This window comes from Aythya ferina (genome assembly GCF_964211825.1).
Source record: "Aythya ferina genome assembly, chromosome: 9".
NCBI classification, from domain to species: domain Eukaryota; kingdom Metazoa; phylum Chordata; class Aves; order Anseriformes; family Anatidae; genus Aythya; species Aythya ferina.
Genome location: NC_140305.1, coordinates 28,079,695 through 28,096,473, shown reverse-complemented (window position 1 = coordinate 28,096,473; position 16,779 = coordinate 28,079,695). Strand labels below are relative to the sequence as shown.

The 16,779-nt window shown below is 44.3% G+C and overlaps 1 long non-coding RNA gene across 9 annotated transcripts in view; it reads left to right on the top strand.

Moving 5' to 3' along the window:
- The window catches only part of LOC311441389, a 66,265-nt gene extending 51,175 nt beyond the window's left edge, over positions 1 to 15,090 (top strand). For 8 of the 9 annotated variants that reach the window (XR_014695911.1, XR_014695912.1, XR_014695914.1 and 5 more), the window contains 4 exons: positions 6,858 to 7,022; positions 7,295 to 8,357; positions 9,152 to 9,335; positions 14,420 to 15,090. This is a non-coding gene — a long non-coding RNA (uncharacterized lncRNA). Of the gene's footprint in view, positions 1 to 5,727; positions 5,850 to 6,857; positions 7,023 to 7,294; positions 8,358 to 9,151; positions 9,336 to 14,419 lie in introns of all 9 variants that reach the window. The other variant, XR_014695913.1, reaches the window with a different exon arrangement.
- The last annotated feature ends 1,689 nt before the right edge of the window (positions 15,091 to 16,779 follow it).

The window sequence follows — 16,779 nt, the reverse complement described above, 5'->3', positions numbered from 1 at the left end:
GAAGCAGTCTGTTCTGGAGGATATGGCAGCCTTCCTGGTGGATGATATATGTACCGATTGTTTAAAATGCAAGTATTCCTTATTGGTATTACTTTATTTTATTATTCACCTTGAATAAGTTGAAGTATTTCATATCTTGGGTCTTTTTAGCTGGTACCATGCACTTGCATTTCCAGGGGCTTTGCAAATCTATGAGACAGACTTACTCGTCTTTCTGACTGACAGCCTTCAGACAGACTTGCTTTCTGACTCTTCCTTGTCAGCTTCACTGGGTCCCTTGGGGCACAGTGAGTGATGCAGGTTGCTGGTAGCGCAGCTGCTGGGCTGAGCCACTGCTCCTGGGCATCCGCTAGCCTCACTCGAGCCTTGTGAGGAGGGAATAAGGAGATGGGTTTTGTGATTCTGAGGACTATTGCAGTGATAAATGAATGAGACCAGACTTAACTATTGCAGGAAAGAATGGCATTTTTCTGTTTTGTATTCTAGATGAGAAATTCTGGTTCTGAAAGTCTGTACAACTACTGAGGAAACAGTGGGAAAAGTAACATCTGTGAGGGCCCCAGGAGACCCTATAGCAAATTGAGACAGGCTTAGCATTCCTTAAATATTTCTAAGACAAGGGAAGAAACCCAAACTTCTTCCTTCCCCTGCTCCCCAGTGCTTCAGACTTTTGTTCTGTTTAATAAACAAGGACAATTTCTGAAAGGCCCTGGGTCCATCCTGGCGGGCTGCATGGAGCAGGGAGTGGTGCCTACATAGTAATGAGGTGCAACAGTGTTCTGGGGGTTGGCAGCACTGACCAGTGAGCAGAACCACCGCTGGCAGTCAGCATGATGTGCTGACCTCAGACAATGTCCCTGTCCACGGCTGGTGGAGGCTGAGGGTCCCCAGACTGCAGCCGTGCCTGTGCTGAGCCCCAGAGCACAGCAGCTCCTGCCAGCCAGCAGCCTCCAGCCGGGCTGGGCCGCACGGTACCAGGTGCTGCCAGGCCACGAGGCCCGGCCAGGAGAGGCCGGAGCCATGGCTCCTGCACTTGGTGCTGGGCTTAGCCCCAGCTGGGTGAGAACAGCCTGGGGTGGCTGCACATCAGCCACTCCATCTAGGCCTCCTAACAGACTCTTGCTTTCACAAACCTCTCCTGCACAAGGGGCTTCGCAGCTGCATTCTGAGTCCAGGAGTTTGCAGCAATAATCCCAGTGCCTTCTGACTGTTGTGAAAGGCAATGTGCTTTAGGGAGTCCTTTTAAACTGTTTTTGAGACTCTTAAAAATTTCTGAACTTTCAAACTGAATTCTGGTGATTAAATATTATTGTTGAACTCAGCATGAAATATAGAACAGAGCCTAAATCTGGTGATGCTCTTGACTTCAGCAGTAAATACTGACAGAATTTTTAATATATAATGTATTTTAGTGGTGAATGCTTAAAATTCTTCCTGTGCTTTGTGTCAGCTATTTCTCTCTCTGCTGTGGTTAGCCTGAGATCCTGCATTGGAATGAGCAACATGGAGATCTAAGACATGATAAGCTTAGCCTAGACTGGTCTAATACATGTTTTGTAGGACAGTATAGATACTTACTGGCAATGCTATTGAGTTTTCTTTTTTTGCCTGTCATGTGCAGTTCCTCCTGCATATTAATGAATAGGGTAAAGCCCACAATAAGCAGTGAACTGGGTCTGGCAAATGTGGTAGATGAAGACTGCTGCTGGTCCTGCTTGTGCTGCACCACTCTGTCAAAGTGCACCACAAGCATGGTAAGTTGGCTCCTGCCAGCAGGCAGAGTGTGCAAGGTGCCCAGCTGCAGGCACTGACAGTGGTTCTCTGACATGCCAGGATCAGACATGCAAGCCTGTGTGCCCCGAGGCAAAGCTGCCCTGAGGCATGAGTCTACACAGACCACGTGTCCTGGTCCTTCCAGCTTGGAGGCGGCTCCAGCTCCTTCTGCATAAGGGTACACACACTGGATCAATGTGCCAGGTTGACTCTGTGAAATAGTGTGCACAAGGCTGAAGATGTGTCCTGACAAGCCCCACAAAAAGGTTCGTGGCACATCAGGGCTGTGTCCCTGCGGGAACCTCTTTGTTGCTGACTGCAGACACTGTAGCCCTAGCCAGCCTGCTTGGTCAGAGCCTTTGGATGCAGACTTTTCATAAATAGGAAGAACAACTTCCTCTTTCATTCATGCTTGAAAGATTTCAACAGGACTCATCTCTCACCTTGTTAGACCCTGCCTGTCCAAGATCACTGAGTCTGCCCTATTGCTGGAAAATTGCTCACTGTCACAGATAAGTCAGAATTAATGTTCTGTAACACTGGGAGTATGGTTCAGTATAGGGTCAGTGTGGTGCTGACCGATAGCATGTGGCTACATGCCTTGACCTACTGTCCAGCCTATGTGAGTTACAGTTCCTAAGGCACAGTTGTTAATTTCCCATCTACTTCAGAGTATTGTCAAGAAATAAAATACACAGGACTTAGACAAATCCCAAATCCATGAAATGCCTTTTGTACTGTATGAAAACAACACATAAATATTTCTTTCATGTAAAATATACCTGGTCTTTCATTGATTTCAAAGAGAAATGCATGCGAAACTGTAACTGCAGTAAAAAGTAAATAAAATTCTTACTGCTTACTGAAATCAAAAACCCACAGTAATAATATAAGGGTAGAGCTGGTACAAAAAGTAGTCTTCATTAGAGACAAAATGAGACAGATGTGAAACATTATGCTAGTTTTCCTCAAGGGTAGCACTTAAGTAGTTCTTTACAGAAAGGAATTGCAAAAGCTTTGTATCAAAGTAACTTTAGCCTAAGTTATTTGTAACAGAAGAGATAAACATCTCTTTTCGGTATTTCACAGATAAGCTTATCAGATATGATAAATATGGCAGAGAAGTAATGAGAGCCTTCAAAAGATGTTCTTTGTCCCTGGGCCCTTCTTTGGTGAACATAATGTCCTGAGGGGACACTGAAACAACAGTTGCCTGTATTAAGTGAAAAAGCAGATATGTTCAAATTACTGTATTAAATAAGGTACACAGATCACTGTGTACTTTGTGACCTGCATGAGTACCAAAAATCTTCAGACTGGCATCCAAAGGCTGGCGGGTTTCATGGTGCAGGAGAACAACCTTAAGGCACTTTCCAGTAACCCCCACCACCACTGCAGTGCTTTCCTGAGCAGGGATGCTCCTTGGCTGCATCCCAGTGGTGGACCTGCTGGTCTTGCTGTCATGACTGTATACGTGGGCTTCCTTTACACTCAAGCTGTGGTGGGAGCGGGAGGATGACTGCATACCCTCTATGCCCTTGCTCAGCACCTGGTCCTTGGCACAAAGTCAGGGGATGCAAGTCACTCATGAGTGCAACCAGTGATGGAGCTTCTGCCCAGGGAGCTGGGGTGAGCTGCCACCAGCCCCTTGAGCTCTGGGGAGCTCAGGATGGTCCCACTGCATGGGAGGAGGGTGCTAAAGGCTGGCATCAAGAAGCACGGCCACCTGGGGCTGCAGGGTGCCCAAAGCTATGTGCTCTCCCAGTCTGGGTGCATGATGAAGTCTGCTGGTCCCTGGGCCAGCCAAAAAGCACTGAGTGCTTGGCTCTGCATCCCTCTGCTCCTCAGGCAAGAAACTGAAGTTGTGCTGGGGTGGGGAGGTTCGGGGTCCAGCTTTCCATGAGTGAATCAAAGTGAAGTAAAATGTCTCTGTTGCTCCCAGCTGATGCTTTGAGCAAGGGTTGTGAACAGGAAAAGCACGCTGCAGTGGCTGTGGTGGGCTGTGCAACCTCATCCAGGTCCAGCTGCTGCAAGTTGCCCAGGTGCAAGAGAAGTCCTGTCCCAGAGCTGAAAGTGGGTCAAGAGCCAAGCACCACTGCCTCTAGACCTCACAGTGTCCTGGCCACAGGCAGACAAGCTGATGAGTCCGTGTGATGCCTGGCTGCTGCAGAGCTTTCAGCCCAACCAGAGGCTCAAATCCCTGCGTCGTGTTTCCTGGTCAGATCAGAAAATTGGCCTCCTCCAGTCTTCAGATAGATCAATTGTTTTGCCCTGCCCAAAGAGAGGAAACAACGTGGAGGGTGAAACAAATGAGCTCAGGACTTGCTAAATCACAAAATACTAAGAAAATGGTGAGCTTTCTGCATTGGTTTTGACTTGCTCTCTTTAAGAAAAAAGTCTTGATACTGGCAACATTTAACCATAGCAGGATAAAGTACCAGCTATAAATATACTAGGAAAAATGAAGGGAAAACATCTAAATACTAAGACACTCCAGTTGAGCCACTTTTAATTTACCATTTTTCGCCGTGAATGTGCTTGGCTCTTCCTGCCTGCCAAGCCACAGTGTTCTGAATGCAGCCCCAGCCCTGATCAGAGGCAGAACTGGTGGTTGCAGGCACTTGTTGTGGCGTGGTGGCTGGGGCCCAGCATCCCCTCCCTATCAACTTGGCAACTGGGGCGTGTTCCTCAGCATTCTGTAGGAAGGCAGGATTTATGTGCGCTTTGCAGTTATCTAGAAAAACACCACCCACAGTGAGGCTCTAAACTGGCTGAGAGCTAATGGTCAGAAAGTGAAGATGAGCACATTGAATGAGAGAAACGACCTACATAGATGGGGATTTCACAGGCTGCAAATGCTGCCAGGAATGTATGGAAATTGGCAATAACTAAAATTATACTTTTTATGGTATTTGGAATCCAGTTAGAATTTCACAAACATGGTTCCTGTATATCTTCCACTTTTCTGATGTATACTAGCCATAAAAATGACTGTTATTTAAAGAACTGTACAAAGTTGAACTGATGTAACTGAAGATGTGTTTTGTAAGTTGATTTCAAAGCTGTTTCAAAATCCCGATTGAATTTTGCCCTAAGTTAATATGGAACTGTCTCAGGAATATTAAATTATGCTCACTGAGAGTAACTTCAAATTAAAATCACGACCTGATCTACGTATGTCTGTGTTAGACTTTATGCCAATCGAACAGTTATAGTCTAAGAACCAGTGATTGGTATAACTTGTGGCAAAAGGCTGTGATCTGTCTGGCTGTGGGCAGAGAGATGTTTCAGTTTGATCTAATGAAGTCTGACAATTTCTGCCGATGAAACCGGGATACCAAAGAAAAGCCGCTGAAGAGCTCCATTGCAGCAGCCTCTCACACAGGTGGTATCCCAACATATTTTTGTCCCAAATAATTCCAGCTCTTCCCAGCTATGTTGTGTTGGTTTGTTTTTGATACTGTCCTGTGACATCCAAGTGTTTTATCTGACAAAGGGAGACAATGTACCTTACTTCAGAGTCTGATTTCACATGTTGCCCTGAAAAGCATTCTCAGAAGTAAAAGAGAAGCCTTGTTCTCCAAAAGCAACTATCTATATGCAATAATCAAATTATTTCTTTTTAATTTTTAATGAAAAGAAAATCATTTTATACATTTAATGCAAATGTGTAAAAACTGCTAGAATATACCTACCAATACATGATTTTATTTTTAAGCACAGAATCGTATTAGGCTTAAAAATAGAAATTCTCTGAATTTTCTTTTACATTCTTCTCTGAGCACAGTGAAGGGGATGGTTAGCTACACTGTCACACTGTGTTGGTCATGTTTCTCAAATTCTTTTCTAAAAAGAGGTGTGACTGTTTGGCCAGCTGAAGTAATCCGATTGGCAGGAGGGAAACTTAGTTCAACGGGCAGAATTTTAAAAACACTGTGGTTCTTTGTTTAACAGCCAGATTCTACACAAATCAGCTCCAGCTCTGAAATAATTTTTCTCCCCACCCTCATGCATCAGCCTGTCCTGGTTGGTGTTGCTGCTCCTCATTGCACCCCAGCTCTGACAGTCTGAGATGGGTGAGAACACGGGCTAGCTGGCCGGCACGGTGGCTCCGCTTCTGCTCAGGGATGCTGCTTAACCTTTCTCTAATTTTTTCAGAGTACTCTTTGCTTATGCACTCCTTGGGTTCCAGGCTTTGCATTTTGTATCATCAACAGCTTTGGAGCTTTTTTTTCCAGAAATATTTCTTCTTTTCTCCTTGCCTGTGCTCCTTTTTATACCTTTTCTGCTTTGAGAAAAGTATCACTATTGGTTACCAGGTCCCTCTTTAGTTGGAATGTCACTTAAATCTGTATTCCTTCTGAGGAAAATTGGAGGAAGCAGGGGAATGGTCAGGACAGAGCCAAAGCAGAGGTGGTCCAGCGGCAATGTGCAGAGCCAGAGTGAAGCAGCCCTTGTCCTGCTGCAGCCTCCAGTCCTTCCCCAGGTGTGCCTGGGCCCTGTGGTCATTTCAGAGCAGGAGCAGCAAGTTCGGCTCAGTCCCACTAGAAAGAATGCACCTCAGGAGCTGTGCAATGCACTGGAAGATTGGTCCCAGGTTTTTTTGTTCGAATTGAATGAATAACACAAACGAAAACTCCTGAAGGTTACAGTAATGGAAAATAACAATTAATATTGTTGTTTAGCCAATGTTTTACATCACGTAGAGATCAGATGTTTAGCAATAACACTGATTTACAATGACAAATATATGACTGCCCTAATTACCTACTGCCAGGTTTTACCACCCTTTTTACTCAGTGAGTGGTTTTCCTGGCTGGGCGCGGTCCTACTGACTGTGATCAAGGCAGGGACCTGGCTGATGGAAAATGAAGGTGTGCAGCAAATATTTCTCTTGTCTCAGTCTGGCAACAGTGCTATTAGGATTTGCATCTGTCATGCACTCATCTTTTGCTTGCTTTTTCAAACGTACCTTCATAATCTTAAATAAGTGCAGCTGCCATTGAAACTCTAGGCAAAACTGCATTACAAATGTTACCTTATTTTCTGCTGCCATTTGATTTATCATTGGCTTTCCATTTCAGATCTGCTGCTTTCTGTTTGGAGCCTTTATTGTAGGAAAATCCACACATGAAGAAAGGAAGAAACAAGAAAATGGAAAACAAACCAGAGTTATGTCCATTAAATTCTTCTGGGGAAATGCTGGCCTGCCTTCTTCAAGTATTCAGACCTGCTGCAGAATATGCAAGGTAAAAATAGCAAGCAGAGCACTAAAACGAAGAGGGAATAAAGATTAACACAGAGGACCCGGTGGCCTAAATATAGACAATTCTGCCCTTCTCCAGTGACTTACAGTAACAGAGGAATTATACAGACAGCATAATTTGGCCAATACCCAAAGTATAACACAGAGATCTGACAGCAGCTAGAAAGTGTGGCATTCTATTTGGCACAGCTGTCATGTTGTACTAAGCCCGTTACTTCCCTTTAATCCTAATTAATGCTCTTTCTTTCCACTCAGGCAGGTTCTCTGGTCAGCAGTAATTCTGGGGTCTGGTTCTGCTCTCCCTCAAGAGCTGTCAGTCTTCAGGCAGCCTGTTGCTTTGTGCTCCTTCCACACAGGAGCAGACGAACTCATAATGAAACATTACTGATACTAAAGAGAACTCCTGGCATGCACCTCTGCAGAAGAAACTGACTTATCATTCATTGAAGACATCTGCACTTATACAGGGAATGCATACTCACACAACAGTGCCAAGCCAAGGCTACCATTGGAGGAGAGGGACAGAAAAGGGAGAGGAAAAGGGGTGGAGGAGAGGAGAAGGATGAGAAGGAAAAGAGGAAGAGGTGAGGGAGATGTTCCCCTGCTACATACAGATGCTGCACTGCCTTCCAAAACAGCCCAGCCTGTGGGTTGCCCTGAGAGTGCCTGTTTAGCCACCCTTGGAGGAACTGCCACCTGACCTCCTCCAGTTGGGCTCCGTTTTGACCCTAAACCTATAAAACTTTTGCAGTCTTTAAATACTGAAATGGTTTGCTCTTTTTTTTTATTTATTATTATTATTATAGATATTACTCAAAATAGACCTGCAAGTGCAAGTTTGAAATGTTTCATTTCAAACACAGGTACAACGTAAATGCAGTTGGAGTGGAACTTGTCTTGCATCAAGAAATCAAAGCAGGCATGAAGGAAGAGAGTACGTTGTGCTGAACAGTGGGGCAAGATGGATTGACCATATGTTGGTATTCAGGACTTTATGCAAATTGTGTCTATGAAAGTTACCTAATTAAGTTGAGTTCCTGAAACATCTCAAATGGGGATTTACACAAATTGTCTTTGAACTGATGCTCACTGCTGCTACCTGCACGTGTCCAGGAACTGCTTGGCTGCACGTGTGGCTGAGCCACCCAAGGCAGCTGTGGTGCAGCAGGAGCTGGAGGGGGCACAGCACCAACATGCCACCAGTTCCTGGTGCCTGTGTTTGCTGTGGAGACACCTGAGGAAGGTCTTTTCTCAGAAGAACCGTGCCTTACAGAGTGTGCAGGAGGGTCTGTCTCCACTTCAGCTGTCAGCCAAACAGGTGAGTAACAAATCTTCAAAATCAGAGTTTTTCAGCTCAAGAGTAGTAGAAGAAGGTGAAACTGGCACTGCTCAGCTAAGTGTGGATCTTTCTGTGTAAATCAACCCTGATGGCTGAGAAATTGAAGTTGGTAGATGTAGCTAAGCCTTTTAAAAGGTGTCAGAGGTAATCCATTGATCTATTGATCTATTTTTTTTTAACCAGACAACCTCTTGAGAGCTGTGTATGTGTAATTATTGATTCTGATCTTTTATGGTCTGCAAATGTTGGGAATAGTGAATACTGTCCAGAAGATTGGAAACATTTTTGAGGTCTGGTGCCTCTACTGGAAATCTTTGAAATAGTTTGCAAGAATATAGTTAAAACAATACAGTCAGCCTTGAGTAATTTAGTTGTCTCCCCCTGAGGAATCAATAATGACAACTATTGGAGACATTGCTGGGTTGCATGGACCTCTGACAAACTTTATGTCCTTATGTTTTCAAAAGTATCTAGTACTGGAGCCAGTCTGTGTTCTCCAGAAAACCTTGATGCCAAGAAGCCACTTTCATTATCTTGATTTGTGCAACATTATCCCAGTTGTACCAGCACAGGTGCAGATCCTTGTGCAATAATGACAATTTGCAAAAGTTACTTTCTGTGGAAGCTGTAGGAATAATCAACAGATCTTAGTAACCCCAGGCCACAGGCAGCAGGAGGAAGGAACAACACACTGCTATAGAATCACAAAATGCTTTGGGTTGGAAGGGACTTAAAAAAAAATATATAATTTGTCTTGATTTGTTCTCATTTAGTGCATGTCCCAGAAGGATATCCTTGAGCTTTTTCCAGTCATCTTGCCTCTGACAGCTACTCCAAAAGCAACAAATGTCTAGCAAGCATCCAAGTGCCCTGCAAACCAATGAACCTTATCTTCAACTTGAATCTGGAGCAACTGTAGTGAATAAATCAGTTTTTCTGCATTTGATCTGATATGTGGTAGGTGATTACTTTGTACAGTACTTATAGTATGATGCCTTAAAAACTTGAAACTTGGGAAGAGCTGCAATATCTTGCCAGAAATTCAGATGACCATGAGGAGCCTTTGTTCAACACTTAGCCATTTACGTACATAGACAGCATTGATCATCTGGTGTACACAGAAAACCATGTGAAGCTTCAGAGGAGAGCTGTAGATATGTTCCTTGTTCTTCAGAGGTCACTTGGCAACACTGCATGGAAGTTGGGATTATGTGACCATCCCAAGGCTTTGACACATCAGTTCATTTAAATCCAGTTTTAATTTCCTATTTATTATCACATAGCTTATTGGTTTGTTAGAGACACAGATTTGTAGTGCCTGGAAGGAAAAGCTGCAGTGTCAACTCACCTTTAACTTTAGACTTTGGAGAAACCTCACAGAAAGCAATCAGAGATCTCCAGGTTTAAAAGCCCTGCTGTTTGTTTGTCTACTTGCTGTGCATGTGTGTCTGTGTTTAGAGACGTGTTTTTGTTTGTTTGTTTATTTCTTTGTTTGTTTTCCCAAAAGCTCGGAAGTGGCTGAGAATTATAAGAATCTACTGAAATGTGTATTTGAAAATCTCATCCATTCTCGGGGCAACAGTAAACTATACCGATTTTGTAAGAACAGACAAATTTTGAAGGTATGAGCCTTTGATGCTTAGCCCCAAAGCACTGCCATGTGGCCAGGCATTCTCATCCACAGGCTGGGATTTCTCAAGAGGTGCCAGCCCAGCTGTTTGTACAATTACAGACTTCTACAGAGCTACCTCATTTTTCCCCCAATTTCAGTGTGTTTTCGTTTAACAAATAAAGTAGCTGGAAAATTACCCAGAAATATCTGACCTTTGGAAAGACCTCTAAGGCACAGTGCAATTACCTGATGTTCACTGAACTGGTTCACGTGGTTCCCACTCTGAGTGATTTTCTAGGTTCACCCAACTGTGAAGAGGGGTCTGGTTATATGGAGGAGGGCAAAGGAGAGAATAAACTTCATGAAGGAGCAAGAAATCCGCCAGGGAATTTTACAACTTAAGTTTGCTTCAAGGGAAAGAAAGGGCAAGTAAAGGTACTCACTCAAGTCAAAGAAGCTTTTTGGATTTGAACTTCAAAAGGAAGTAACAGAGGAAAGATCTGAGGTATCAGTAGCTTTTAGTATAAACTGTTTCATTGCATTAGGCAGGCATTGCAGACTACATCAAACTTAGCTTTTTTAGCCACATGACCAATTCTGTTTTTTTTTTTTTTTTTTTTTTTTTTTTTCCCCCCAAGTATGATAAAAATCTAACAAAAATGACATTTTTCACTTTCAGCTTTTCCTTCCTTCTGCCTTTGCTTTCACTGCACATGGGAGATAACTTGGCTATCCCATCACCTGTGTTCACTCCAGGGGCTTGCCATGGTGTTTCTGCAGCCCTTTCTATTGCATGTTCCTTGACACTGGAACAAAGTATGTGAGTTATCTGGCGCTGCAATCTCTATTAGGCTTTAGGGAAAATACCTTTCTAAGGAAATAAATTCCATGGTTGGCACAAGTGTGCCTCTACTATGCATTCTTTTTTTTTTTTTTTTTTTTTTCATCAGTGGAAGATGTAAGCAGGTGTACATAACAGTATGACTTTGATAGCTTTGTATTGGCAGAGACGCAAAGTGGTGTTTTTGCCTGCTGTCCCCTCTGCTCTGAACTGCCAGCAGCACTAGAGAGGAATGCAGGGAGACGGACCTTCGTACTTCGTGAGAACTGTAATATCTGAAAACTTGAAGACTGCTTAAAACTAGGGAGATGGATTTCTGTCTTTGATGAGAGAGAGCACAGTATGCAAAAGGACGTACGTTTGCACAAAAGAAAATTATTTTGAATACTTTTGGAATAGAAAGACTTCCACAAATAAAAGCAAGTAGTCAGTGCCCCTTCTGCCTGTGTTATTGAGCAAAAGGAACAAATTCTCTGAGACTGGCTAGAAAGAGAAGAACATCATCATGGAACTGTAGCAATGAAGCAGTTTCTAAATATTTGGTGTAATATCTTTCCAATAAAAGACATTTCAGAATTTAAATTTGAGATAGTAGCTTCTACGTGTAAACTCTAAATCTACACAGAGACAAATCAAAAATTTTGATTAGTCCAGTCTTTTAATCTTACTGTATAAAACAGCAGTAACCTCCTGAGTCCATGGAGAATCATAGTCTGTTCTGCCTGAGAAGTCCTTTGATGACAGAAAGTTTCACGGGGTACAAGGTTTGATTGTGCCCACTGTGGTCTACAGCATGCATCTGGTTTATGACTGAAGTCCTCTTCTCTAGGGACTTTAACCATGATTTCCTAATGGTGAGTGCTCCCATACTCCAAGGCATGGCATCAACACCTGGAATTGCACACAGGTGCCTAAAACTGAAATCAAACACTAAGGTGCTCGTGAGCCTTGTAGCTGCCAGCGCAGCTGTGGGGCGCATACCATGGAGCCCAGCCTCAGCCCCACTGGGACCTATGACCTTGGCCTCCTGAGGAAGCTGTCCTGGTCCTTGCAGGTGCAGGATGTGCTTTCAGCTGCCATCCCAGCAGTCATGGCAGTTGTCTGTGGCACAGGAAACCCCAGGACCACATTTCTGCTCTGCCTGGAGGTGTGAGGGCTTCAGGCAGGGCTGGCCTGCCAGTCCCTCAGCAGGAGGGTAGTGCTGCGCCAGCTGGCTCCACTTTGCACATGATACCGAGCCTTGCGTGGGGCCAGGTGCTAGAACCCAGCTCTGCAGTGAGGCTTTTGGTGGATTTGGTTGTGAAGCCGGTACTGGTGTTGCTCCAAGCACGGCTGTGACACCCAGCATGAGGTGGAGTAACTTCCACCAGAGGCTGCATGCTTTACCTCAGGATCCAGGCACTACCCAAGTGAACAGGATGGGGCTGAGTCCTTATCTAACCTCAGTTAGATCCCTGCTCCTGGTGGGAGCCCTGCCTAAGCAGTGGGTTACTCAGTGACGGAGGCTCTGTGCAGGCTGGGGCACCCACCTCCAGGAGGCGGCTTGTGACTATGAATGGTGCCTCCACAGGAAGAGGGACAGTGGTGGTAGGCAGGCAGTGACCTGGCTCACCATGGAGCAGTGGGTCCCAAAGCATGGACTGATTGCACTTTTTTTGTTGACATGTCATGGGACTGTTCCCCTTACTGATATGTGGGATCAACATGCAGAGTTTAAATTTGGATCCTAAGTGTTAGCATCAAGTTTCCACAGACTTTTGTGTCTTTGGATCTGCTGTTTTTCCACACAAGCTCATGAAGTGGGAATAAAACTGTCCTTTGGGACAAAAGCAGAACATCTTAAAAATAGGTTCTCACATAAACTCTGAATCACAGAATCACAGAACTGTAGGGGTTGGAAGGGACCTTGAAAGATCATCGGGTCCAACCTGATGGAGGCTGAGGTGCCCTGAAAGCAGTAATCTTTCGTCAGTGTTTGTTTTCAAGCTCAGGAACAACTCTGAGTGAGACTCACCTCAGTTCAGGGATACAGAAAGGAAAATAATATGTTAGAAGTAAAAGAGAACCCTGCATAAGAAGATTTTTCAGAAAGCCATTTCTTACCCTAGGTAAGATTTTCAGATCAAAGTGAATGGTTATTCAGGAAAAGAGTGAAGCACATGGTTAGAACACCAGCTCCCAGACTTTCTCTGGCGGCAGCCACACTGGAAGACTAGTTTAGTCTAAGCTCATAGCAGCATCAATAGGGAAGAGGTGGAATTCATCAGGCCAGTGCCTCCTGTTTTTGGAGGCTGAGCAATGCGCACAGGTCCATGCTCCTGAATTCACGCCCGTTCTGGCATTTTGTCTGCCTGATACTTAAGCCTATGCACTTATCTTGGTCTATGCAAAGTTCACCAAGGTCTGCCAAGCCTACAACAGTTACTTATGGGCCACAGATGGATGCCTCAACTTACTGGAGAGATTCATGGAAGTTTTCTGTCTTCCTGTAATGCATACTGCTTGTTAACAGCTGATCCTGAAAAGGAGCTGACATAAGGGCATCAAGGAGTATGGTTTTACAGACATGCACTCCCTGCATTTCTGACTGAAAGAATGTGTGCTGAGTAGTTAAACTACGACAGAGAAACTGAAATATTTGAGAGGCTTATACAGGATCCTGCTTTTAACTATCTGTAGCCCTCTTTGGAGAAGGGTTGTAGTTAGTACATGCTTTTAGCTTGAATTTGCACTTCTTCAGTCTGGAAGGAAGAATGGAAGAAATGTTCTGGGCACAAATTCCATGTACATCTCACACCATCTGCTAATAGCATGTGTGAGCCACTCTGCTGCCAGAAACCGAGGAACAAAGACAACATCATTATGGAGAAAATTGCACTGCTCCAAAAATGAGACTCGTGCTACAGATAATTTGATAGTTCCCTGCCTGTTGGGGCCAAGGTTGGGGCCAGGTCCTGTTTGCCTGACACTTGCATAAAGCCAGGATAATGTCACTGAAACCAGTGAGGGACCTTACAGAGGCAAAGCTGTTCCTGCTGAGCCTAATGAGCAAGTACATGTAAGTTTTATAATCGGTTTAGTATGATGTCCTTGTTGGAATCTCAGAAATGAAATCTGTATGTGTGTCGAGGTGTGTGTGTGCGGGGGGGGATAAGCCTTAATTGTGTGATACCCATCAGTCTTTAACACTGCAACAAGGGTGATGGGACTGAGACACCCTGTTCTCAAAGTGTAAGCCCCTGGCAGGCGGTGTGTGGCTGGCTCCCTCCTGCTGCTCAGGAGCAGGGACACAGGTGAAATCCCCAGGGGGTGAGCATGAAAACCAAGACTTACAAATGTGACTTTTGAGCTGTAACCCAATCTCTCTCCTTTCCATATGGCTGGCATGGTAAAGTCAAAAAAAAAGAGAAATTTTGCTCAGAACAGCACTTCAAGGCCCTCTGTTGTGTGCTGGGTAACAAATGGGACTGGTTATGAGGAAGAAAATCGTGAAACATAAATTTGTAAGTCAGGCTAAACAAGTAAGTAACGTGGAAAAAATACATACAAATGACTGTAGATTTTTTTTTCTTCCTTTCTTTGCTACAGGCTATTAGAAAAGACCCTGGTCCACAACCATCTCTCTGTGAGTAGTGCTCTCTGTAACTGCCTGCAGTCAGCTGAGCTTCATCCTCCTCCAGGATCCAGACTCTGATGTTTCAGAAGAATGTTATTGGTAGATCTCAGAGGTGTTTAAGTTTCAATGTGGAGCTGGTACAAGCACTACCTGATCGCTCTGACAGTCCTCTCAAAGGCAGAACAGAGGGAAATTTATGCCTTAGCAGACTGGAGTGTATATTTGCACCATTACTGATGGAGCAGGAGGAGGCATGAAATAAGAGGGTTTCTGCATGGCCCACACTATTTGGAGGTCCCTCTTTCTGCTTGGAAAGCTTCCTTTCTTTTTCAGTGGTATGTGTAATGCTGGAAACTGGCACCAAGTTTCCTGCTTGATATTACATTATGAAGTAGTTGATAACATTTTTAGGAAGGGAGGGTGAGCTCTTTTTAAATAGCCTTTGCTTCTTTCAGGTTTCTTATTTCCCTGTTTGTAAATTAGAGCAATTGTATTTGTGACAGTCCTGGATGAATGCAAGCACAAAGCTAGCCGGAACAATGCAGTTACTGCAGGCATCCACTGTGATCTGACACGCTGGCACCGAATTCTGGGCGAGCCAGGCAGATTACGTACGTGCAGAGAATGCAATGTTTCTACCAAAGATGTGCAATCTTCTGGTTCTTGCATCACTCAAACCTGCCACATTTCCACAGATCTCACAGATACCTGGGGACAGGTTTTTATTTCCTTATTCACAGGTAATAACTCTGCTTCACCGTCATTGTAGCTTTCATGGCTACAGTTTTGTAAGTGTAAGGATCTGGCTCTTAGATAAATGCATGACCGACTCTTACGCAGCAATGCAGACATCAGCATGTGTGCTGAGATACAATAAAAAATCATGCAACCTCCTCACCAAGTGCCAACTTGGTTCTGTGGAGGAAACCCATGTGGGAGTAGTGCTGTGACCACAGCACTCCTTGGGTGTTCTCTTTCCCCCACATGTTGCAGCAGATGGCTCGGATGCACGGGCTCCTTCCCATTGCCCTGACCAAACACGATGTCCTGTGCTTGCAGGCACCACCAGAAGGCTGTGTCTGTGCAGCCCAGATGGACTGAATTACATGGATGTGTAATCTTCCCAATGGGGATGATGGTGCAGCATCCTTACAAGTTTGATAGTCAGAATGTAAGGTCCTGGAGCTGGAGTTACTCTTCCCTTTCTTGCTTCTTCCCAGCATAATGCTCATGTGTTTGCTGATGCACAGAAGCACTGATTTCCTCTCAGTTGCTCACTGAGCAGTGTGGCTGCAGTTTGACACTCATGTTCGTGGTCCTTCATGTTAAACTGCCTGGACAGTATAAATTGCTTCAGCTGGTGGCTGAGCTTACGAGGCCGTTCTGTGGTCTGGGCTGAATATTGCTGCTGAGGCTGTGTACATTACTTCCAGGAATCAAAAATGCTGTTATTTCATCAATTTTCTCCTGAAATTATTTTCTAATATGTAAACTAATTTTCCTTGAGTTAGTTTCAGGGCTCTCCTCCTTGTAAAATCCACCTGTCATGATTTTAAATAACTCTTCCCCCTCTGAGGTATAATCACCTTGGATCACATTTTTCTCCTCTTTGCTTCAAATGAAACAAATTCACCTCTTTTTTTTTTTTTTTTTTTTTTTTTTTTAAATGATGTGTCAGTGCTTTATCACTTTAGTCACCCAATGACTTGTTTTGTTTTAGATCTCCAGAAAGGTAATATTCTACACTAGTATTACAGAGTTTCATGGGAAAGTTCTTATATGTGTTATTATGTGTGTTGATGAATCACACATTCCCTCTGTACCAACAGAAACCTTTCTGGATGAAATTTTCTCTGTGAAAGATACAAAGTCAGCATTCCCAAATAGTGGCATGTTCTTGTCATCAAAACAAAGTGGTCTGGTGACAGGAAAGCACCAAGCAAATCCCCCAGAGCTCAGGCTGTTCTTATTCTTCATTCAAAGCAAGCAGTTTTCCTTGGAGAGGTGAATTTGTATCCACTCATGATCCTCTCAGTGCTGAGGAGCTGTCTTTGGCATTAATAGGCATCTAATAACCATTAAATACCGCATTGACAGAAAGATGAAGAAGTGTCCCCCATCCTTCATCCTCTCACACACAGGCCTGCCCAGCAGCAAGGGACAAGCCAGGCAGGTGGAGGGCGGCCAGCATGATGAATGAGGAGCCACTAAGTGTGGAGGCAGGAGCAGCAGTCACTGCAGACAGCATCTGTGAGGCCTGCATTAACATCAAGGAGCAAGGAAGGAAGGCAAGAAACAGCACAATGGAGGACAAAGGTGAAGCAGAGGGTAA